Raw genomic sequence first — 24,070 nt, 5'->3', positions numbered from 1 at the left:
CACTAATCATCCCATTATAGGAACAAAATGGATTTTTAGAAACAAACTTGATGAACATGGTTTAGTCATAAGAAATAAAGCTAGATTAGTTGCTAAAGGTTATAATCAAGAAGAAGGCATAGATTATGAAGAAACATATGCACCAGTAGCACGACTAGAAGCCATTAGGATGTTACTTGCTTATGCATCAATAATGGACTTCAAATTATATCAAATGGATGTTAAAAGTGCTTTTCTAAATGGTTTTATTCAAGAAGAAGTTTATGTAGAACAACCCCCCGGTTTTGAGAACTCAGAATTTCCAAAACATGTCTTTAAATTGAAAAAGGCTCTTTATGGATTAAAACAAGCTCTTAGAGCATGGTATGAAAGACTTAGTAAATTTCTTTTGGAAAAAGAATTTACAAGGGGAAAATTTGATACTACACTCTTTATCAAAAGAAAAATGAATGACATCCTTTTAGTCCAAATCTATGTTGATGATATTATTTTTGGAGCTACTAATGACTACTTGTGCAAGGAATTTTCAAATGATATGCAAAGTGAATTTGAAATGTCCATGATGGGAGAACTAAATTTTTTCCTTGGACTACAAATAAAGCAAACTAAAAATGGAATTTTTATTAATCAAAGCAAATACTGTAAAGAATTGCTCAAAAGGTTTGGAATGGAGAATGCTAAATCAATGGCAACACCAATGAGCACTACTTGCTACCTTGACAAAGATGAAGTGGGAAAATCCATAGATGTCAAGAAATATAGAGGTATGATTGGATCTCTCTTATACTTATCTGCAAGTAGACCTGATATTATGTTTAGTGTTTGTTTATGTGCTAGATACCAATCTAACCCTAAAGAATCTCATTTGAGTGCTGTTAAAAGAATTATGAGATATCTGTTAGAAACCCAAAATCTAGGTCTATGGTATCCTAAAAACATGCCTTTCAATCTAGTAGGTTACTCCGATTCTGATTTTGCTGGGTGTAAAACTGATAGAAAGAGTACTAGTGGAACATGCCATTTTATTGGATCCGCTTTAGTATCATGGCATAGTAAAAAGCAAAATAGTGTTGCTTTATCTACTGCTGAAGCAGAATATATTGCTGCTGGAAGTTGTTGTGCACAAATACTATGGATGAAACAACAATTATCTGATTATGGTTTATCATTAGATCATATTCCAATTAAGTGTGATAATACTAGTGCTATCAATCTCTCTAAAAATCCAGTTCTTCATTCTAGAACAAAGCATATTGAGATAAGACATCATTTTCTTAGGGATCATGTTCAAAAAGGAGATTGTGTTCTAGAATTTGTTGAAACAAAGAATTAATTAGCAGATATATTCACAAAGCCCTTACCAAAAGAAAACTTCTTTTCAATTAGACAAGAATTGGGGATTCTAGACTCTTCTCACATTATTTTTTGATCCTATAGCAAAAAGATACATTTTTCATTTTTGTAATCGATTACAGGTACATATAATCGATTACCAAAGGAAATGATTAAATTTTATTCAGTGTAATCGATTACCATGGTCATGTAATCGATTACCAGTGCGTACTTGCTTGTTCTGGTATATGTAATCGATTACATAGTAGTGTAATCGATTACCAGTGCAATTTTACTTATCTGGGTAAAGTGTAATCGATTACCATATAATGTAATCGATTACCAGTGGCAAAATGCACAGAATCTTAAAAGGTGTAATCGATTACCATATGCATGTAATCGATTACGCGACTCATCTGCACTTAAAAGAGTGCAGTTCGTCTTCTTCCTTTCGAAAGTCTCCACAAAAACCTCCGCGCCCTTCCATCTTCAAATCCCCATATCTTCCTCAATTCTTAACCAAATCGAACCCCGTTTGTTCCATTCTTCTTCATTTTCAATTCTCTTCAATTCTACCGATTCGATTTTATAAAACAATCACTCAAATGGCGGAATCATCAAAATGTCATAAGGGTTCTTCACGTTCAACCACCGCCGGCCGCCATCAACAACCTCCCTCCAACAACGCTCCTGCGAATCAAATTCCATATACTGGACGTGCTCTCGCTCTGTTCTCCTCAGACGAACAACGAGATAGGTACTACCAGTTATTTTCTGAGCGAAATATTGTTGATCCCAAGTATATTAGTGTTGATTTTTTTGAGGAAGAATCATTTGAGTGTTATACTATTTTTAAAAATTCTGGCTTGGTGGATTTTATGTCTATGAAGAACCCTGTTTATCCAGAATTAGTCAGGGTCTTTTACAGCAATTTGGAAATCAGGAATGGAGTTCTTTACACCGAGGTTAAAAAAATTCCATTAGTGATAAATCAGTCTCTGTTTGGAGATTTATCAAAATTAAAAGATCAGGGTACTCTGTTTGAGGGAACCATTCCGGATACATGGAAACCAGAATATTCCCATCCCAATGCCCGAAGTATGATTTGTGTAGATAACGCTGACATGACTGGAAGATTATTGGCTGGCTCAATGAAATTTGATTATAGAATCATGCATTACATAATTGTTCGGGTACTGCTTCCCCGCACGACTAACCTTGCCTTGACTTCAGAGGAGGACTTAATTTTGATATGGGCTCTAATCACTGGCCGGGAATTTAGCTGGGCTCATCTGATTAGGAGTCGAATGAAGAAGGCCTTGCGGGTTAATGCTTCTCTTCCATACCCACATTTTGTAACTACTATTTTGGAACATTTTAAAGTTCCTCTGGTAGATGAAACCTGGGTTCCAGTTAAGAGGGTCTTTGAGATTGGGGTAAATGTAATTGCTTCCTTTGGGTACAAGAAAACACTGGACAACACCTGGGTCAAGAAGCAGGATTTTCAAGCAGTAGACACTGACGATCGAACTCCATCACCACGTCCTCAAGATTCTTCATCAGCACTTCTCTCGGATGTTCTCAATGAAATTAGAGATCTCCGGTTCTATGTTGGTGAACGTTTTGATTCTCTTGACACTCGCATGACTCGTCTTGAGGAGGAAGTAAAATCTCTTAGACGCCCTTCTGAGTAGCTAGTTGCCTGTGTTTCTGATAGTTGTCCTCTTAGTTTACCTTCTGTTTTGAGCTATTTTTAGTCCATTTCTAAACTTTTGATTAGTATGTTCTAGGGTAATTCTGGTTGCTTGACTCTGACTATTTTGTATAGGGACATATTTGACTTTTGGTTCTGAATGGTGTTTGTTTATCTCATTCTATATTTTTATATATTGTCTAATTCCTTTTGATGTTGCCAAAGGGGGAGAGGAAAGGAAAGAAGAAAAAGGGATAATTTATTTCTGATCAAAATTGGATATTTTGATTTGAACAATTTAACATGGTCACTACAACTGTCTATTTCTGATCAAATTTTTTATAAAATAAAATTAACATCAAACAATGATTTATTAAGAGGGAGACTAAGGGGGAGTGATCGATATACACTATTTTTTTTTATTTCTTTCCATTTACAGTATGTTGTCATCATCAAAAAGGGGGAGAATGTGGAAGAACGTATGTAAAGGATTTTGATGATGCCAAAGAAGTTAAAGAAAACAAGAGGTCAAGTTAAAGCAAGGTGATCAAGAAACAAAAGTCTCAAAAAATTTTAGATAAGTCTTGTCAACCTAGCTTAATATGTAAAAAAAAATCTTTAGAAATATTGCATAAAGTTCTTGGCCATTTAAAATAAAGAATTTCAAAGAAAACCCAAATATAATTTTTTAAATAAGTTTTTGAAAATAGAAGTTTTTCAAATCCTCAGTTTTAACAATTTGGTAATCGATTACCAGTACATGTAATCGATTACCAGAGAATGGATACTCATATGTTCAAATTTGAAACGTACTCTGGTAATCGATTACCCATTACCTGTAATCGATTACCAGAAGATATAAACTTCAAATATTGAATTTAAATTTTGCAACGTTCCAATCTTTTGAAACTAAACTGTTGTAATCGATTACCAAGTCTTGTAATCGATTACCATAGGCAATTTTCTGAAATATTTTAGAAAGTCATAACTCTTCATGAAAAGTCATGACCTATGAAACAATCATCTATAAATACCAATAATTTTTCAGAAAAAGGTTACGAACTCTATTGTGAAAAATTATCTTTACATTCACTTGGCCAAAATCATTTGCAGATATTATCTAAAGAGTTCTACTAGATCAACAAAGTGTAAAATCCACTCTTCAAAGAGAGTTGTTCTACTTCATTCATTTCAACTATTGATCTGTAAAAGGAGAAAGTGTTGTTCTCCTTGGTGGTCTGTGATTCTCAACACAAGGAAAGGGAATTCCTAAGTGTTGGGAAATTTGAGTCTTGTAAAGGTTACAAGCATAGTGAAAAATCTCAAGTGGGTGACTTGAGGACTGGATGTAGGCAAGGTTGGCCGAACCAGTATAAAATCAAGTTTGCAATTCTCTTTCCCTATACTTTTAATTTTGATTGTGAAGTTTTTTCATCATTACATTCAAATTGTTTATGATATTGAATTTATAAGAAAGAAGTTTGAAAAACTTAAAAAGAGAAGAAAAATTAGATAACTTAATTCACCCCCCCTATTAAGTTATACGAGGCTACTTGACTAACAAGTGGTATCAGAGCCAAGGTCATGAGTTCTATACCCAGCGGGGCAATTGCTGAGGGGGAGATTGTTGCGGGTTGCATCAATTATCCCGTGACGGAGGCTAGGTGGGCCAAGTCACTGTCAAATCATGGCGCTTGGACTGCTGCGCTCTTAAGTAAAAAGAGTTGCGCCCTGACTATCTACTATAGCTTTTGGGCTAGTGGTAAGCGCTCGATCCAACAATTTGAACTCGTGTAATTTGAATTGGATTCATGTTGGGAAGAAATTTTCAAGGTTTTCAAGGGTTTTTGGTAGTAAATGAGCCAGGCGCAGTTCTTGGCGCTGGGCATGAATTCATTAGGAACCACCATTGCCAAATCACGCCGGGCGCGAGGCTAGTCGTGTAACGACCCGCCATGGTCTCTACACTTAGTGGAATCGCACTACTACTAGTGAACTAAGGAAAATATTAAATTGGATAACTCATACATACAGGTATAGATAAGAATAAAAATAACCAAATTCTTTAAATACAAAATAAAATGTCATATATGTACAGTCATCCCAAAAATAATATTTCCTAGTGCCGGTCAAACAGACAAAAATCGCTACCCAAAATGGTAACCCTAACACGAGGATCAAACTCCCCGTCTCGTAGCGGTCACCTCGACTCCAAGCTAGCCCTGATCTGCTCCCATACCAAGTATGATCATCGCAGTTCCACCACATGGAAACAGAAGGGTAAGCTAGAATTCACAAATGAATCATAATAATCTATATTACACAATCGTATTCATAGAGTCACACCATACACTCTATCCAATACTACTCATGCATAAAATACAATCCACCAATCATGAAGTCAAACACCACACTTCATCATATTAATAATCATACAATAAATGCATCTCATGACAGATATCAATGCATATCAATCATCTAATGCGTCGTCACGCATACACCTAGGAGATCTCCACAACAATAGAGCTGTATAAGTGACATTCCATCCTACCGAAACCACCCCAACCGTTTTCACGCCCAATGCGCCCGCTCGGTCACAGCTAAACAGGATATATAATCCTCCCTCGGGTTTACTCGGATGATGTCACTTACACAATTGGAAGTCCAGATCCACCGTCAGGTATAGCACAGCTGGGTACGGGCTTACCACGACCTTGGCATGCATTAACCAAGTCAATTGTGGAGTTCGCCCACCGACTATCCGCAAGGATCCACGCACCTTCCCGAGTACTTGGTTAAGGGAATAACCCTCGACCTCATACCCCGCTCCAACACTAGCTAAGGACTTAGAGGAGACTCACCCAACCTAGTGGCCTATCTGAGCACCACTCTCCCAAATCCAGTGGCCTCCTAGAGCACCACTCTCATATATCAGTGGTCTATCCAAGCACCACTCTCAAGAAACTCTATGTGAGCTCTTCCAGTTCGAAAATATTTTTCCTCTCCTCAAGTCCTAGGCTAGACTCATGCCATAGGCATCACATGCAATCATGCATCATACATCATAATGGTCTGCCCACCATCATGATCAACAATCATACACATGTCATAAGACATCACATGCAATAATGCATCATACATCATAATGGTCTGCCCACCATTATGATCAACAATCATACTCATATGAACATATACGCATGTCATATCATATTCAAACATTTATACGTATCATCACAAAGCATACATATGAATCACACCTCACCATACATCATATATCATACATACATGATCTAAAACTTTAACTTTAAACATGCATAAGCATCAATTCATTCATAAACTTATTCACGCTCGGCGTAGCCTGAGCTCGCCCAGCCTAATCTCAGCCTGAGAGTCCCAAGACTCATCCACGCCTAGCGCATTCAACCTGCGCCCGGCCTAAATTCCAATAACAGAGTTCACAAACTCTCATCCACACCAACAAATCCAGCCACATGCAAACACAAAATACAATGCATAGACTCCATACAACTTAAATAAACCTAGAATCAACATGCACCCATCTGATGCATCAAATTCACTAGAACCCCTATTTTTCCAAGACTTTGAACAATTAGCGAATTCTCCGATCCAGCCATGGATCCTCAACTTTCATGCATCAATTGAGTTTCTAAACTCACATGCAACTTAAATAACAAACATTCTAGCTTCCCTTACCTGAAGATTGGCTCAGATAGCCAAAGACTGAACAAAAGTATAATTTCCCCTCGAGGCTCAACTCGGAACTTCAGTCCTCCCAAAACAAGCTTTCTAATCTGAATTTCAAGAAAAGTCAGAAGGAGTTAGTGATCTAGAGGAGAAAAGGAGTCAAACAGAGAAATTTGGGAGAGAAAGGAGCTCACTGACCCAGAGACCTTCTCTCTAAAACTTCTCTCTAAAAACTCCAAAACTCCTGAAGGCCCCCAACCCCCTATTTATAGACTTTCGGATCCGGAACGGCCCGTACCGAATTCGGAACGGCCCGTTCCGAACTCCCAAATCACGCACAAAATTAACGCCCAGAACGGCCGGTTCTGAAATCAGAACGGCCCATTCCGGAACTCATCCGGAACGGCCCGTTCTCCCTCCGGAACGGCCCGTTCTCCCTCCAGAACGGTCCGTTCTCCCTCCAGAACGGTCCGTTTTCCTTCCAGAACGGTCCGTTCTCCTTCCCAGAACGGCCCGTTCTCAACTACAATATGTAGTTCAATTCAGTAGCTTGGAACGGCCCGTTCCAGTTTGGGAACGGCCCGTTCTGGGCTACTGAATCAACCTCTTTTTTTTGTTTTTTTTTTTTTAACAATGTTACAATACTCCCCAACAAATAGGAATTTTCGTCCCCGAAAATAGGTCTACCTGAAGAGAGGAATGAATACTGTTCCTTGAATTGACTCTCCACCTCCCAGGTAACCTCACCAGTAGCTGCATCCCAAACAATTCTCACCAAGCTGATGGATTTGCCACAAAGTTTCTTCAACTTGTGATCAACCACAGCTACCGGTCTCTTCTCATAGGTCAAGTTCTCTCTAACTTGCACCTCATCCATCTCTACTACTTGACTCAGATCTGGGATTTACTTCCTCAACTATAAAATGTGAAACACATGCTCTCCCTCATCAAATTCTAGAGGTCTCCTCCTCGTATCGGCATAGGACTTTCATCAACTCTGGGTAGCCCTCAACCTTTGCTGAATTTATCTCACCATCTCAGTAGTCTGAAGAACTAACTCTGGACCAACCACTACTGGCTCACCCTCTTGATACCAACATAATGGAGTCATACACCTCCTGCCATATAAAGCCTCAAAAAGTGTCATGCCAATAATCAAGTGATAACTGTTATTATAAATAAACTTTACCAATGGTAACACCTCTTCCCAGCTACCCAGATGATCCAACACATAAGCTCTCAAGAGATCCTCCATTGACTGAATTGTCCTCTCCGACTGACCATCTATCTGTGGATGATAAACAGAGCTCAACCTCAACCTTGTTCCCAAAGCCTTATGCAGAGTCTGCCCACCGGGAAGTAAACCTTGGATCTCTGTTAGAGATAATACTGTAAGACACTCCATGCAACCGTACTATCTCTCTGATATACAACTGTGCAAGCCTCTCCAAGGACCACCTCTTGATAGGAAGAAAGTGCGCACACTTTAACAACCTATCAACAATCACTCAGATAGAGTCACTGTTCCTAGCTATCCTAGGCAACTCAACCACAAAGTCCTTAGTGACACTATCACACTTCCACTTGAGAATCTCCATCAGCATTAAGCTCAAAGCACTAAGCTCAAAAACAGCTGCCCTCTTAATACCAAGCAATCCCAAAATCCTCAACAATTCTAGATCATGTAATTGCTTAGTTCCCACCTGTCTTAAGAAATCATTAGTTATGGTGATCATACCACAACTAATGTGATCTTGGACAACCTCCACTTCTAGTCTCAAATCTCTAAACTACTCAATCAGCTCCAAGTCCTTAATCAACATAACCGACACATGAATGGATTTCCTACTCAATACATCCGCTACCACACTCGCCTTCCCAGGATGATACATCAACTTAAAATCAAAGTCCTTTAGGAATTCCATCCACCTCTTCTGCCTCATATTCAAACTTTTTTTTTCTCACTAAATACATTAAATCTCGCATCATACAGATAGTGCCTCCACGACTTCAAGGCAACCACCAAAGCTGTGCAAGCTCCAAATCATGAGTAGGATAATTCCTCTCATGAGTCTTATGTTGCCTCGAAGCATACACTACTATTCTTCCTTCCTGTATCAACACACAGCCCAACCCCTGGTGAAAAGCATCACAACACACATCAAAATACTCACCAGTATTAGGTAACACCAAAACTGGAGAAGTATTCAATCACTCCTTCAATTCCTGAAAACTCTGCTCACAAGCGTCCATCCAAACTAAAAGCTGATCTTTCCAAGTCAGTTAAGTCAAAGGCATTACTATTCGAGAGAAACTCTTCATGAATCTCTGATAGTTACCCATTAACCCAACAAAACTCCTAATCCCCGTAACAGTCCTCTGACGCTCCCACTGGATCACAGCCCCCACCTTGGCTGGATCTCCTGTAATCCCCTCTATCGATATCACATGCCCCAAATCTCACCTCAGACAGTCAAAACTCACCCTTGGACAGCTTGGCATACAACTACCTCTCTCTCAGTACCTGTAAAACCAACCTCAAATGCTCATAGTGATCCTCCAAAGATTTAGAATACACCAATATATCATCAAAACATCGAAGCTCCCCTTAGTGGATCCATCAACTCATCAATTCTCAAAAGCGGATACCTATTCCTTATCGTCAATTTATTCAGTTACCGATTGCCGATAATCACACAAACGGGCCCCACCATCTTTCTCTACTAACAATACCAAGGCACCCCAAGGAGAAACATTGGACCTCACTACTATTTCTCCAACAAATCCTCGATCTGTTTCTTCAGCTTTACCAACTTAGCTTGAACCATCCTATAAGAAGCCACTGATACCGATCTTGCACCCAATACCAGGTCAATGCTAAATACAACATCTCGCATAGGTAACAATCCCGACACATCATCTGGGAACACCTCAGGAAACTCACTGACAATCTCAATCCCAGTGATGGCCCTCTCCATCTCAATCATTCAAAACGACAAACAACATGAAGCACTCAGCTCCATCTTTCATCAACTACTCAGCCTGACCCGCTGACAACAACACCTCATCCTCCAACTGAGGAAATACCAATCTTCTCCGAGCACAATCTATAAGGATGTGATGGACAGATAACCAATCCATCCCTAAGATTATGTTAATATCTATCATGAGCAACCCAATCAGGTTCACTCAGAACCTCCTACCAAAACACCTCTATTAGGAATCTCACACACATCTCCAATGTCATCAAAGAAATTGAAGCCAGAGTAGATACATACAAAACAACGTGCCCTGCAAACACCAACAACCCAATCTCCCCACACAATCAACAAAAATAAATGAATGTGTGGCACCAGAATCGAACAAAAATAAAACATCCTCACCTGTTGCCTTCCCTATCCCCTTCACCAAGTCTGATGAAGTGGAAGCCTCTGCACCTGATAATGTAAACACTCTCCCCGCAGTTGTAGGTCTAGGTGGCCTCGGGGCACTCCCAGATGAAGTCGGTGGTGTTTGACAATCTCTAGAGATGTGGCCTGGCCTACCACATCTGAAGCAAACATTCCCCGGATGAGAACAATCTCTAACCATATGTGCTCTTCCACATCTGTAGTACCGCACCGACTGTGCTCCGCCCTGAGCAGTAACAGGTCGAGGTTCTCTACTAACAGCTCCTCTCTGAGACTATACCGGTCTGTCATAGGGTCCCCTCTACTGGCCTCCCCTCCTGAACTCTAGCAGCCTTACCACTGCTACTACCACCCTCCAAACTCTCAACAGTCTTTGCCTTCTCAACCAAGGCAGGAAACTCCACTATGGACATAGGGACTATGACCCTCTTCAGCTCGTGCCTCAATCCCTCTGCAAACTTTCTACATCTCCAAGCCTCAGATATGGCCTGAGAGTAGAAACGAGTTAAATGCTCAAACCTCATAGCATAATCTAGAACAGACAGGCTCTCTTAATGCAATCCCTATCAACAGGTACACTCCTGTTCTCTAACATTTGTTTGGTGTCTCTCCACCAGTACTCAGCCTCGCCTGCCAGTATACATATTGCATAGGCCAACTTCCTTTCCTCAGAAGATCTCAAAACACTGAAGATCTTCTCCATCTCACACAACCACTAATATGCCACATCAAGATCTGAATCCCCCTTGAACTGAAGAAGCTAAAATCTCCTAAACTCTGCCTGAGAGACCACCGGTCTAGCTGCCTCAACCGCAGCTCTACCCACCTCCATCTAAGCAAAGTAAGCACTTTACTATTGCATCACTATGGCCATCATCTCCATAGTTCTAGCGATATGATCAAACTGAGACCTCACCATACTAAAAGAATTCAAACATTCTTTTACTAACACTTTACCACTACAACTCACCAAAATTAACACATATCAAAGATATGACACAACAGAAACATAGAAGGATCACTCCCCACAGAGCATCCTAACAGACTCGACCGACTCTGATACCATAAAAGTGTAACGACCCGCCATGGTCTCTACACTTAGTGGAATCGCACTACTACTAGTGAACTAAGGAAAATATTAAATTGGATAACTCATACATACAGGTATAGATAAGAATAAAAATAACCAAATTCTTTAAATACAAAATAAAATGTCATATATGTACAGTCATCCCAAAAATAATATTTCCTAGTGCCGGTCAAACAGACAAAAATCACTACCCAAAATGGTAACCCTAACACGAGGATCAAACTCCCCGTCTCGCAGCGGTCACCTCGACTCCAAGCTAGCCCTGATCTGCTCCCATACCAAGTATGATCATCGCAGTTCCACCACATGGAAACAGAAGGGTAAGCTAGAATTCACAAATGAATCATAATAATCTATATTACACAATCGTATTCATAGAGTCACACCATACACTCTATCCAATACTACTCATGCATAAAATACAATCCACCAATCATGAAGTCAAACACCACACTTCATCATATTAATAATCATACAATAAATGCATCTCATGACAGATATCAATGCATATCAATCATCTAATGCGTCGTCACGCATACACCTAGGAGATCTCCACAACAATAGAGCTGTATAAGTGACATTCCATCCTACCGAAACCACCCCAACCGTTTTCACGCCCAATGCGCCCGCTCGGTCACAGCTAAACAGGATATATAATCCTCCCTCGGGTTTACTCGGATGATGTCACTTACACAATTGGAAGTCCAGATCCACCGTCAGGTATAGCACAGCTGGGTACGGGCTTACCACGACCTTGGCATGCATTAACCAAGTCAATTGTGGAGTTCGCCCACCGACTATCCGCAAGGATCCACGCACCTTCCCGAGTACTTGGTTAAGGGAATAACCCTCGACCTCATACCCCGCTCCAACACTAGCTAAGGACTTAGAGGAGACTCACCCAACCTAGTGGCCTATCTGAGCACCACTCTCCCAAATCCAGTGGCCTCCCAGAGCACCACTCTCATATATCAGTGGTCTATCCAAGCACCACTCTCAAGAAACTCTATGTGAGCTCTTCCAGTTCGAAAATATTTTTCCTCTCCTCAAGTCCTAGGCTAGACTCATGCCATAGGCATCACATGCAATCATGCATCATACATCATAATGGTCTGCCCACCATCATGATCAACAATCATACACATGTCATAAGACATCACATGCAATAATGCATCATACATCATAATGGTCTGCCCACCATTATGATCAACAATCATACTCATATGAACATATACGCATGTCATATCATATTCAAACATTCATACGTATCATCACAAAGCATACATATGAATCACACCTCACCATACATCATATATCATACATACATGATCTAAAACTTTAACTTTAAACATGCATAAACATCAATTCATTCATAAACTTATTCACGCTCGGCGTAGCCTGAGCTCGCGCAGCCTAATCTCAGCCTGAGAGTCCCAAGACTCATCCACGCCTAGCGCATTCAACCTGCGCCCGGCCTAAATTCCAATAACAGAGTTCACAAACTCTCATCCACACCAACAAATCCAGCCACATGCAAACACAAAATACAATGCATAGACTCCATACAACTTAAATAAACCTAGAATCAACATGCACCCATCTGATGCATCAAATTCACTAGAACCCCTATTTTTCCAAGACTTTGAACAATTAGCGAATTCTCCGATCCAGCCATGGATCCTCAACTTTCATGCATCAATTGAGTTTCTAAACTCACATGCAACTTAAATAACAAACATTCTAGCTTCCCTTACCTGAAGATTGGCTCAGATAGCCAAAGACTGAACAAAAGTATAATTTCCCCTCGAGGCTCAACTCGGAACTTCAGTCCTCCCAAAACAAGCTTTCTAATCTGAATTTCAAGAAAAGTCAGAAGGAGTTAGTGATCTATGTCGCCACCGGCCCAAACGGGCCTCGGCGGTCGCGAAGACGGTCGAGCTCGCTTTTATTTTAGTTTTGAAAATGTATTGGATTATTAGAACGACTTGTTCTCAAACTGAGACCTTGTCGATCTTATCCAATTTATTTATTAAATGTCTCACCAATCCATATTAATCCCAAGCGGGACCCTCCATGGATTAGTGGTTTTCGTAAAAGGAGGGTTCGTGGAGTCGCCACCAATGTTTTACTCAAAACATTGGAAAAAGGGATAAGGCAATTGATTTTATAAATCAACTTTGGCCATTACAACCAGAGTTGGGTAAGGGAGTCGGTTACGCGTGGGGAAGGTGTTAGCACCCCACAGCGCCCCTTTCGGGTTCCCTATGACAGATTATTTCTAAAATAATAGCGTAAAATTACTAAATTACCCCTATTTATTATAAGCGATTATAAATTAACTATCTACATGATGACAGTTTAAATATGCACACAGAAAGCAGTAAAAGGAAGGATTTAAGAAGAAACCTTTGAAGCGTGCTTTTATATATTTCGTAAAACTGGGAAGCTTTTTGGCGTTCCCTCGCTCTACAAGCTCGCTCGCTCCTTCCTAAAAACTTTTGACTACGGAAATCCGGAGGATTTCCCTTCGACTAGGTTCGAATCTCCAAGCTAAATGCTCGGAATTCCAGAACTTCGTCGGATCGACTCCCAGAGAGATTTCTAGGGCAGAACACTGCTCAAAAACCCCAGAAAACTCAAGGAGGGAGTCAAAACTGTGTGGAAAAGTGTGGAATGACGTCCAATGACGTCTTATTTATAGGAAACAGGCGCAGTACGGGCATTGGGGGTCAATACGGCCCGTATTGAAGATTTGTTCTTCAATACGGCCGTATTGAATTCAATACGGCCGTATTGAAGTTCAAAACCTTCAATACGGCCGTATTGATTTCAGTACGGCCGTATTGAAGTTCAAAACTTCAATACGGGCCGTACTGAGTCTCAAACAGGCCGTACTGAGCTTATTTCTTCCTATTTGCTTATTTTTGCTACTCTAAGACCTCTAAACCTACAGATAGTCATCCTTTGGCCTTCTAGGAGTCCTCCTGGTTGACTTTCCTTTGATCTTTGAGGGTCTTCGAGTCTTATTTCCGACCCGGACAATTTTAGGGGTCTACAGCTGCCCCCCCTTTACTTAGTCAAACGGTCTTTTGGTGTACCGGCTGACAAGTAAAGGAGTTGACCCAATTGTCCGGGTGATGCGCCGACCTTCTGACTTGTAGCGTCTTCCGGTGGAAAATTGTTGAGTAACCTCTCCAGGTTGTTGCATACCTCGGCGCTCCTGACAACCTCGGTAGCTAAGTTTACCCTCTTCAGGTCCTGCCTCTTAACATTCAGCAGTGTGAGTTTACCCTCTCCAGGTCCTGCCTCTTAACATTCAGCAGTGTGAGTTTACCCTCTCCAGGTCCTGCCTCTTAACATTCAGCAGTTGAGTTTACCCTCTCCAGGTCCTGCCTCTTAACATTCAGCAGTTGAGTTTACCCTCTCCAGGTCCTGCCTCTTAACATTCAGCAGTTGAGTTTACCCTCTCCAGGTCCTGCCTCTTAACATTCAGCAGTGTGAGTTTACCCTCTCCAGGTCATTCAGCAGTTGAGTTTACCCTCTCCAGGTCCTGCCTCTTAACATTCAGCAGTGTGAGTTTACCCTCTTCAGGTCCTGCCTCTTAACATTCAGCAGTTGAATTTACCCTCTCCAGGTCCTGCCTCTTAACATTCAGCAGTTGAGTATTGCCTCTCCAGGCCCTGCCTCTTAACATTCAGCAGTTGAGTATTGCCTCTCCAGGCCCTGCCTCTTAACATTCAGCAGTTGAGTATTGCCTCTCCAGGCCCTGCCTCTTAACATTCAGCAGTTGCCCTACCTCTCAACATGAGGTAGTTGAGTATCGCCTCTCCAGGCCCTGCCTCTTAACATTCAGCAGTTGAGTATTGCCTCTCCAGGCCCTGCCTCTTAACATTCAGCAGTTGAGTATTGCCTCTCCAGGCCTTGCCTCTTAACATTCAGCAGTTCCTGCCTCTTAACATTCGGCAGTTGAGTATCGCCTCTCCAGGCCCTGCCTCTCAACATGAGGTAGTTGAGTATCGCCTCTCCAGGCCCTGCCTCTTAACATTCAGCAGTTGAGTATTGCCTCTCCAGGCCCTGCCTCTCAACATGAGGTAGTTGAGTATTGCCTCTCCAGGCCCTGCCTCTCAACATGAGGCAGTTGAGTATAGTTTGTCTCCACAGTCCACAATGCTGCTTCGACGGTTTGTTTTTCTGATTTTGTGCCGCTGAGGGCTGGATAACGCAGGGATCCGTCTAGGGGATGTGCAGTCATTCATAGGTTCCTGTGCCCCAACTTGCATTGCATTGTTGGTACCCATTGAGGAATTTCTGTTTCCTTGGGGTGTAGACACAGATGCTCTTCTTGAATTGAGCGATGCCTTATGTTTGGCTGACGTCCTTTGACGTTGGTGGAGTATCCCGGTTATCTTTATTCGGGTATCTCTTTTGGGTTTTCTGATTTTTGCTGCCTCTGCGTAGGCTGTTATCCACTGGGGATTTTGTCATTCATTTCTTGACTGGCCTCTTCTGTTAGGCAAATAACCTTGATGTTTGGTGCTTGGCTGGATGCCGCATTCCGCTTGGGGAATATTTATTGATATTTTTTTTTTTTTTTTTTTTTTGATTTTTCTCCTTTTGCAGGGATGCCTCTGAGTAGGCGATTGGGGAATGAGGGATCTTATGTATCCCAGAGTATTATTTAGGAAGCCTCTACAGGCTTAGATTCACTCAACGCCTGAGTTGGAGAGCTATCTTCACTGAGGAAGTTTAAGTCCTTTGACTTGGATATTCTGCTTGGGAGATCGTACTTCCATTGGGGATTTTGACGATCTTGCTTTGGTAACTCTCGCTGGGGATTTGTTCTATGAGCTTGAGTTGAAATATCTCTGGGGAGTATTATTTCAGCAAGCCTCTCCAGGCTCATTTACTCTGTACAGTTGGGGGAGTATTATTTCTGCAAGCCTCTCCAGGCTTTAGTTATTCTGAGGAAGTATTATTTCTGCAAGCCTCTCCAGGCTTAATTATTCTGAAAGAGTATTATTTCAGCAAGCCTCTCCAGGCTCAATTATTCTGAAAGATGTGAAATCTTTGTCTTTTTTTGTCGACTTTTGACTTTTTCTGTATTTTTGCCTTTTTTTGTCATTTTTTGGCTTTTTCTGTATTTTTGCCTTTTTTGTTGTTTTTCGGCTTTTTCTGTACAGAAATGTCTCAGTTATTCTGAGAGAGTATTATTTCGGCGAGCCTCTCCAGGCTCAGTTATTTTGTAGGAGTATTATTTCGGCAAGCCTCTCCAGGCTCAATTATTCTGAAGGAGTATTATTTCGACAAGCCTCTCCAGGCTCAATTATTCTGTGGGAGTATTGTTTCGGCAAGCCTCTCCAGGCTCAATTATTCTGTGGGAGTATTGTTTCGGCAAGCCTCTCCAGGCTCAGTTATTTTGAGAGTATTTTTTCGGCAAGCCTCTCCAGGCTCAGTTATTCTGTATGACGCTGTTGATTTTCTGAATCTTTGCATTTTGTTTGCTGCTGTCATACACAAGCAATTTTTCTATTTTTTCTATTTTATGCAATTGCCTCATGATGAGGTCTTTGAATGTGCAATTAATTGTGCGCGATGCACAAAATGCAAGTTTAATTATTTTATTTTTGGAAAAAATGAATGGCTTCCCCTATCCTCTTCTTCTTGGAGGAATTTTGTCATTGATGTGAGGGAGGATTTCTGTTATTGCCAATACGGCCGTTATTCATTTCAGTATGCCCGTATTGAATTGAAAATTTGTTCATAACCCTAATTTTGGTACGGGCATACTGAACACGATACGGGCGTATTGTTTTTCTGAAGTTTATATATATATATATATTTTTGTTTTTTTCAATAAACAGAGAATAAGCGATCTTCCATTACACCTATCATCTGTATGCATGTATGCAGTATGATGCACCTAATTCTATTTGATTCATTTTTCAAAAGAATTAACCGATGCGTTTTTGTTTGGATTCTGCCATTCCTCAAGACGAGCTGTGCTCTGCCGGTTTCTGTTACCGAGGAATGATGCGTATTTGATTTTGGTGTCATCAACCAAATGATCCTTCCTTTCTTTTAGACGATATGTCAACCCTCCTATTGACCACTATATCTCCATGTTTCCACTAGATTATTCAAAAATCGTTGGGACAAGAGAGAAAAGAAGGAAATGATATATTTTCAAAAGTTTGTGTTTTAGAGGGGATTATTTTATTTTTGAAAAATGGATTTTGTAAGAATGGCTGGCCATTGGTAGGCTTATTGTGTTTAGGCTTGTTTGATTAAACACTTATGAGGTTAAGCACATCTTTGTTATTAATGATTGTGCTTTGACAACTTGGATAGCTTTTCTTGAGCCCCTTTGTTGAATTCAATTGATGGTACCATCATGGATTTATTCTGTTTTTTCCTTTTTTGATGGCTCTTACTTTTGCCTAAAACACCCATTTGTGGTGTCTTAGCGGGCTTTTGTTTTTATTCATTATTTTGTAACCCTAATTTTTGCCTAGGTCACCCTTTTGTGGGATTCCTAGCGGGTCTTTTGCTCTTATTTTGTAACCCTAACTTTTGCCTAGGTCACCCTTTTGTGGGATTCCTAGCGGGTCTTTTGCTCTTTAGGATTTCTTTATCCATGATGGCACTTATTGAGGCCAAGAAAAGGTGCTCCAAGTTGACACACACACTTCCACATAAAAATGCTATGGGTTTATTATTATTAAGATGATTTTAACCTCATTCATGTTTATTCAAACAGGGTTAAAATAATGTGGTCTAGAATTTTATTGCAAGCAAGAAAAGAAGCAATAAAGAATTAATGAAGAATGATTTTATTATAATCGCAGCGGAAACATGTGCCCTATCGAGGCTCGGGGGTCGGGCTGTCCCCGAGGAGTGATCTCTAATAGTCACTGAGTCTATACATCCCTATTAGAAGGAAAAGGACACTTGATGACGACAGCTGGCCTTGACGTTTGTGAACCAGCCTTCCTAAAGATCTGGCTTAAAGAACGTCGAGAAGGATCTTGATTCCTCTTCGTTCTTTGATCTTTAACAGGGTTGTATCCTAACCCTTGTTTCCCCGGATTGTCCTTGATAATAGGTAGCTCCGGGATTCCTTGGGAGTACTTGCCCAATCCTTGTTCTGGCAAGTATGGAGCTACCTTCTTCATTTCTTGGGGAAACGTTTCAACATTGGCAATTTCCAATGCTTGGAAGGCGGTTTCTAAAGCTTCCTCTGCTGCATCCACATAAGGTATGTTGGATGGCTTGCTGATGAGTATGTCATCTTCAGCTTGTACAGTCACCAGTTTGTCACCCACTATGAACTTGACTTTCTGGTGGAGCGTAGAAGGAATAGCTTTTGCATCATGAATCCAAGGTCGGCCAAGGAGACAGCTGTATGTCGGAGTAATGTCCATCACGTGAAATTCGACGTTGAAGATAGTGGGTCCAATTTGGATTGGAAGATTGATCTCTCCCACCACTTCTCTTTTAGAACCGTCGAAAGCTCGGACGATCATGTTGCTCGGGCGCATTTGGACTCCCTTGATTGCCAATTGCTTGAGCGTTCTTTTTGGCATTACGTTCAAGGAAGATCCATTATCTACCAAGACTTTAGCGATGTGATACTCCTTGCACTTTATAGAGATGTGCAAGGGCTTGTTGTGGTTTGATCCCTCGGCGGGGATTTCTTCATCGATGAAGGTGAGGTGATCATTAGCCGTGATGTGACTAACAATCCCCTCAAACTTGTCTTGGGAGATAGTGTGCGACACATATGCCTTGTTCAAGACTTTCAACAGATCTTGTCGATGCGGTTCGGAGCTTCGGATCAACGACGACAGCGTAATCTTTGCTGGCGTCTTATGAAGTTGATCCTCGGTGGAGTACTCGCTCTGTCGGATATACTTTAACAGCTCGTCTGTCTCCTCCTCAGATTCTTTTTCCTCGGTTTTCTTTTCTTATTTTTCTTTATTCTTGGGGGCTTTATCATAAAGATCTTCGGGAGTGTAGATCCTGCCACTCCTAGTTATGCCCCCAAGTCCAGCGATGTTGGAGATATCGCTGTCGGCAGAAGAGTGGATGTCGTATATCCACGGCACAGCCTTATTTGATTTGCAAGGGAAAGGCCTTGGAACTGTGATCCTTAATGGTGTTGGACCTTCCCCTTTATTCGTCTTGATTACCAACAACGGAGTTGATGTGCGCTCGATTGGCACGGTTGTTGGCTTACACTTGATAACGAACGGCGTGCGATCCATTCTTTGAACATACGCATCGACTAATCCTTTCTTTTTATTAATGTTTATTAATGGATTACTAGGAGAGATGTATGAATGATTCCTAGATCCCTCCATGATCTATATGCATGATATGAGATGATGGTGGTGAATATGCATGCATTGTGTTTATTCAACTAAGCATTATCATGTTTTTGGGATTTTCCTAACATGATGCATGATATTGCTTGGTTTGGGTAAATATCATTATTTTTTTGATATTTTGTATCTTTTTGTATTTTTGGGTGAAAAGGGAAAGTACCTATATGAATGCAATGAAGGTAGACGTTAACACCATGTACTTAGAAGATCCTTATTCCTATTTATTATTTTTTATTTAAAAAAGAATGTTGTATGTTTAAAAGGTGCAATGTATGCTCATACAATGTCACATAAAAATGCACACACAATTCACTCATCCACGAACAGTCACGAGCGAATCACGAGGTAGGGGTCTCCTGCAGAAAAGTGCATATTCAAGGAGGATCTAACTGTTCTCACTTGGTCAAAGGCCCCCAAGGTGCCCCCATTATAGGGACCCAATTCCTCTCGTCGTAAGTCGATGGAAAGCTCCAACACACTGTCGGACTCAAGTTCATGGTTATCACCTTGAGTGATGTTTTTCCGACAACGGTCTCGTAGGCTCCTATAGACCCATTCAACCGGCCGTACTAACATCCACTCCCTATGGTTAATCACTCATGCCCCCGGGTATAGAGGGAACTGTTGTGTGCAAAGGTTTGTGTACAGTTTGTATTTCAAACAATTGCGGAATTTAAACATACAACAGTTATTTAAAGCCACAAAATAAATCATATTATCATACAATCAAGGGGTAATGAAGTAATTTTTAACTTTTATTTGTTAAAAATAATCTGTCACTAAATGGGACTGACTCTCGAGGCTTCCCCAGTGAAGTCGCCATCTGTCGCCACCGGCCCAAACGGGCCTCGGCGGTCGCGAAGACGGTCGAGCTCGCTTTTATTTTAGTTTTGAAAATGTATTGGATTATTAGAACGACTTGTTCTCAAACTGAGACCTTGTCGATCTTATCCAATTTATTTATTAAATGTCTCACCAATCCATATTAATCCCAAGCGGGACCCTCCATGGATTAGTGGTTTTCGTAAAAGGAGGGTTCGTGGAGTCGCCACCAATGTTTTACTCAAAACATTGGAAAAAGGGATAAGGCAATTGATTTTATAAATCAACTTTGGCCATTACAACCAGAGTTGGGTAAGGGAGTCGGTTACGCGTGGGGAAGGTGTTAGCACCCCACAGTGCCCCTTTCGGGTTCCCTATGACAGATTATTTCTAAAATAATAGCGTAAAATTACTAAATTACCCCTATTTATTATAAGCGATTATAAATTAACTATCTACATGATGACAGTTTAAATATGCACACAGAAAGCAGTAAAAGGAAGGATTTAAGAAGAAACCTTTGAAGCGTGCTTTTATATATTTCGTAAAACTGGGAAGCTTTTTGGCGTTCCCTCGCTCTACAAGCTCGCTCGCTCCTTCCTAAAAACTTTTGACTACGGAAATCCGGAGGATTTCCCTTCGACTAGGTTCGAATCTCCAAGCTAAATGCTCGGAATTCCAGAACTTCGTCGGATCGACTCCCAGAGAGATTTCTAGGGCAGAACACTGCTCAAAAACCCCAGAAAACTCAAGGAGGGAGTCAAAACTGTGTGGAAAAGTGTGGAATGACGTCCAATGACGTCTTATTTATAGGAAACAGGCGCAGTACGGGCATTGGGGGTCAATACGGCCCGTATTGAAGATTTGTTCTTCAATACGGCCGTATTGAATTCAATACGGCCGTATTGAAGTTCAAAACCTTCAATACGGCCGTATTGATTTCAGTACGGCCGTATTGAAGTTCAAAACTTCAATACGGGCCGTACTGAGTCTCAAACAGGCCGTACTGAGCTTATTTCTTCCTATTTGCTTATTTTTGCTACTCTAAGACCTCTAAACCTACAGATAGTCATCCTTTGGCCTTCTAGGAGTCCTCCTGGTTGACTTTCCTTTGATCTTTGAGGGTCTTCGAGTCTTATTTCCGACCCGGACAATTTTAGGGGTCTACAATCTAGAGGAGAAAAGGAGTCAAACAGAGAAATTTGGGAGAGAAAGGAGCTCACTGACCCAGAGACCTTCTCTCTAAAACTTCTCTCTAAAAACTCCAAAACTCCTGAAGGCCCCCAACCCCCTATTTATAGACTTTCGGATTGGCCCAGAACGGCCCGTACCGAATTCGGAACGGCCCGTTCCGAACTCCCAAATCACGCACAAAATTAACGCCCAGAACGGCCGGTTCTGAAATCAGAACGGCCCGTTCCGGAACTCATCCGGAACGGCCCGTTCTCCCTCCGGAACGGCCCGTTCTCCCTCCAGAACGGTCCGTTCTCCCTCCAGAACGGTCCGTTCTCCCTCTAGAACGGTCCGTTCTCCTTCCAGAACGGTCCGTTCTCCTTGCCAGAACGGCCCGTTCTCAACTACAATATGTAGTTCAATTCAGTAGCTTGGAACGGCCCGTTCCAGTTTGGGAACGGCCCGTTCTGGGCTACTGAATCAACCTCTTTTTTTTTTTTTTTTTTTAACAATGTTACAAGTCGCGCCGCGCACAATTTGAAATGGGAATCCTTGAGTGAATCATGCCGGACGCACTATAAGATGTGGTCCTTATGTTTTGGTTACTAATATTGCGCCGGGCGTAATCTGAGCATGCCCGGCGTGGAGACTTATTGGGAGTCTCTATCTGGAATTGTGCCGGGCGTAGGATAAATGCACCGGGCACTAAGACCTCTGTAGGTCTCTATTTGAGTTTTGCTCTGGGCAGGATATTAGTGCGCTAAACGTGAGTATGTTGGTCTTTAAGTTTTCATGAAAGTTGTAGCCTTGGATGTTAGCTTTCCAATGGCGTTGTAATCACCCAAAAAGGAGGTATAGTACTCCAGATATGACTGTTTTAGTAAATAGGGGTCAAGCTGCCAGCATTGGTTATATCTATTGCGGTTTTTAGAATTTTGAACAAAGTAGATGATGAAATTAGGACTTGATGTCTTCATAAGAGTTGTAGGAAATCTTCTTATCTTTCATATGAGATAAGTATGAGCATGATAGGAGTAGTATAACTCCTGATATGCTATTTTGTGTGAAGGTTACCATTTCACGTGATTTAGTTTAGTTGGCATGATTATGGAAAAGTTTGTATGTAATTATGTAATATGTTATGTGTGTTTGGTTTGGAAAGCTAATAGGACTTAGAGGAGTAAGGTTATGGTATGGATTGGGAGATCTCTTAGTAAGATCAGGATATAATCTTTGGGAAAATATGGAATTTAGGAGTCCCATGGTGAGGATTCCAATATGGAACTTTTCCAAAGATTATATAATAAATCACTTCAGATGTTAGGTGGATTCTGAAGTACTCCTTTAAGTATTCTATTTGTTACCGGCATGAGGGTAAGGCCGGGTCATACCGATGGATGAAGTGGCCGCAATCACCAGGGTTACGTGACGACGTAACCCAACTGTATATTTTCCATGAGAGGTTAGGTGTGTGACATGGACAGGTGACATGTTCACGAATTCAACACTTGGTTTGGATGTGTTGAGGTCAACATTTGGTTTGGGTGTGTTGGCTACTTCATGGGATTATACAATGGTGTGACTTTGGTTTGGATGTGGAATATGTATGCATTTGGTATGGATTGTATACATTGGTTATGGATTCTTTATTATCATAGGATATGTATGCATTGGCATGGATGTGTATACATTGGAAATTGGATTGGTTTATATTTGGCATGGAAATGACTTGTTAGAATGTTGTCATTCCCTTGGTATGGATACATATTGTTGATGAATATCTAGTTTAATGATATTTCATTTTATTGTACTATGGTTGATTTTATACGTGCTAACTCTTATATTTCCATGATGTGGACTATGATGATCTCACTATGTGGGGGAGCAGGTCAGGTGTGAGGCTTTGGGATGACATGGATTCTTTTGGGTATCTGCTTTGAGAAGTGGCTAGACTTAGAGCTTGACAAGCCCCTAGGGTGTCTTATTTTGATACTTTCATGATGTTGTAATTATATTCTTTTTAGATGACTGTATAACCTTGCTGAGGATGACTCTTTTATAAAATTATGTTTTATATGATGAAAACAATTTATATGTTATTGTATATTTACACTCTAGTGTAGTTGGCTTTTGCTCTATTTTCTTTATTATATATTACTTTATTTTAGTTTTCATATTGGTTGTTGATGTGACGGCCTAAGGCATGTCATTACATTAGTAGTTAAGCCCAAACTCTCAACCAACCTAGTGCTACAATAGTTGCACCATGATCCACTATCAACAATAAGAGAAAAAGCATTGTTTAAAACATTACATCTTGTATGAAAGATGTTCTCTCTTTGTAATAGGGTACCACTAGGTTGGTTGTTGAGGAGTCTCCTAATCATTAAGAGCTCCCCCTCATAAGGAAAAGTATCCTACACGTTCCTTTCATGCTCACTTGCTTCTTCCTCACTTTCAC

The 24,070-nt window shown here is 41.0% G+C and overlaps 1 protein-coding gene and 1 pseudogene across 2 annotated transcripts in view; both read left to right on the top strand.

Moving 5' to 3' along the window:
• Nucleotides 1-23,726, top strand: part of LOC145949528 (uncharacterized) — a 35,565-nt gene extending 11,839 nt beyond the window's left edge. The window contains exon 2 of one of the 2 annotated variants that reach the window (XM_083059533.1): nucleotides 23,498-23,726. The gene's annotated coding sequence lies outside the window, so the exon portion shown is untranslated. Of the gene's footprint in view, nucleotides 1-633; nucleotides 767-23,497 lie in introns of those variants that run through there. The other variant, XM_083059532.1, reaches the window with a different exon arrangement.
• Nucleotides 668-1,333, top strand: LOC145949960 (secreted RxLR effector protein 161 pseudogene; annotated as a pseudogene).
• Nucleotides 23,727-24,070: the final 344 nt, after the last annotated feature.

Source organism: Cajanus cajan, chromosome 7 (genome assembly GCF_000230855.2).
Source record: "Cajanus cajan strain Asha chromosome 7, NIPB_CcT2T_4, whole genome shotgun sequence".
Classification (NCBI taxonomy): Eukaryota; Viridiplantae; Streptophyta; class Magnoliopsida; order Fabales; family Fabaceae; genus Cajanus; species Cajanus cajan.
This window is presented reverse-complemented; position numbering and strand designations above follow the sequence as displayed.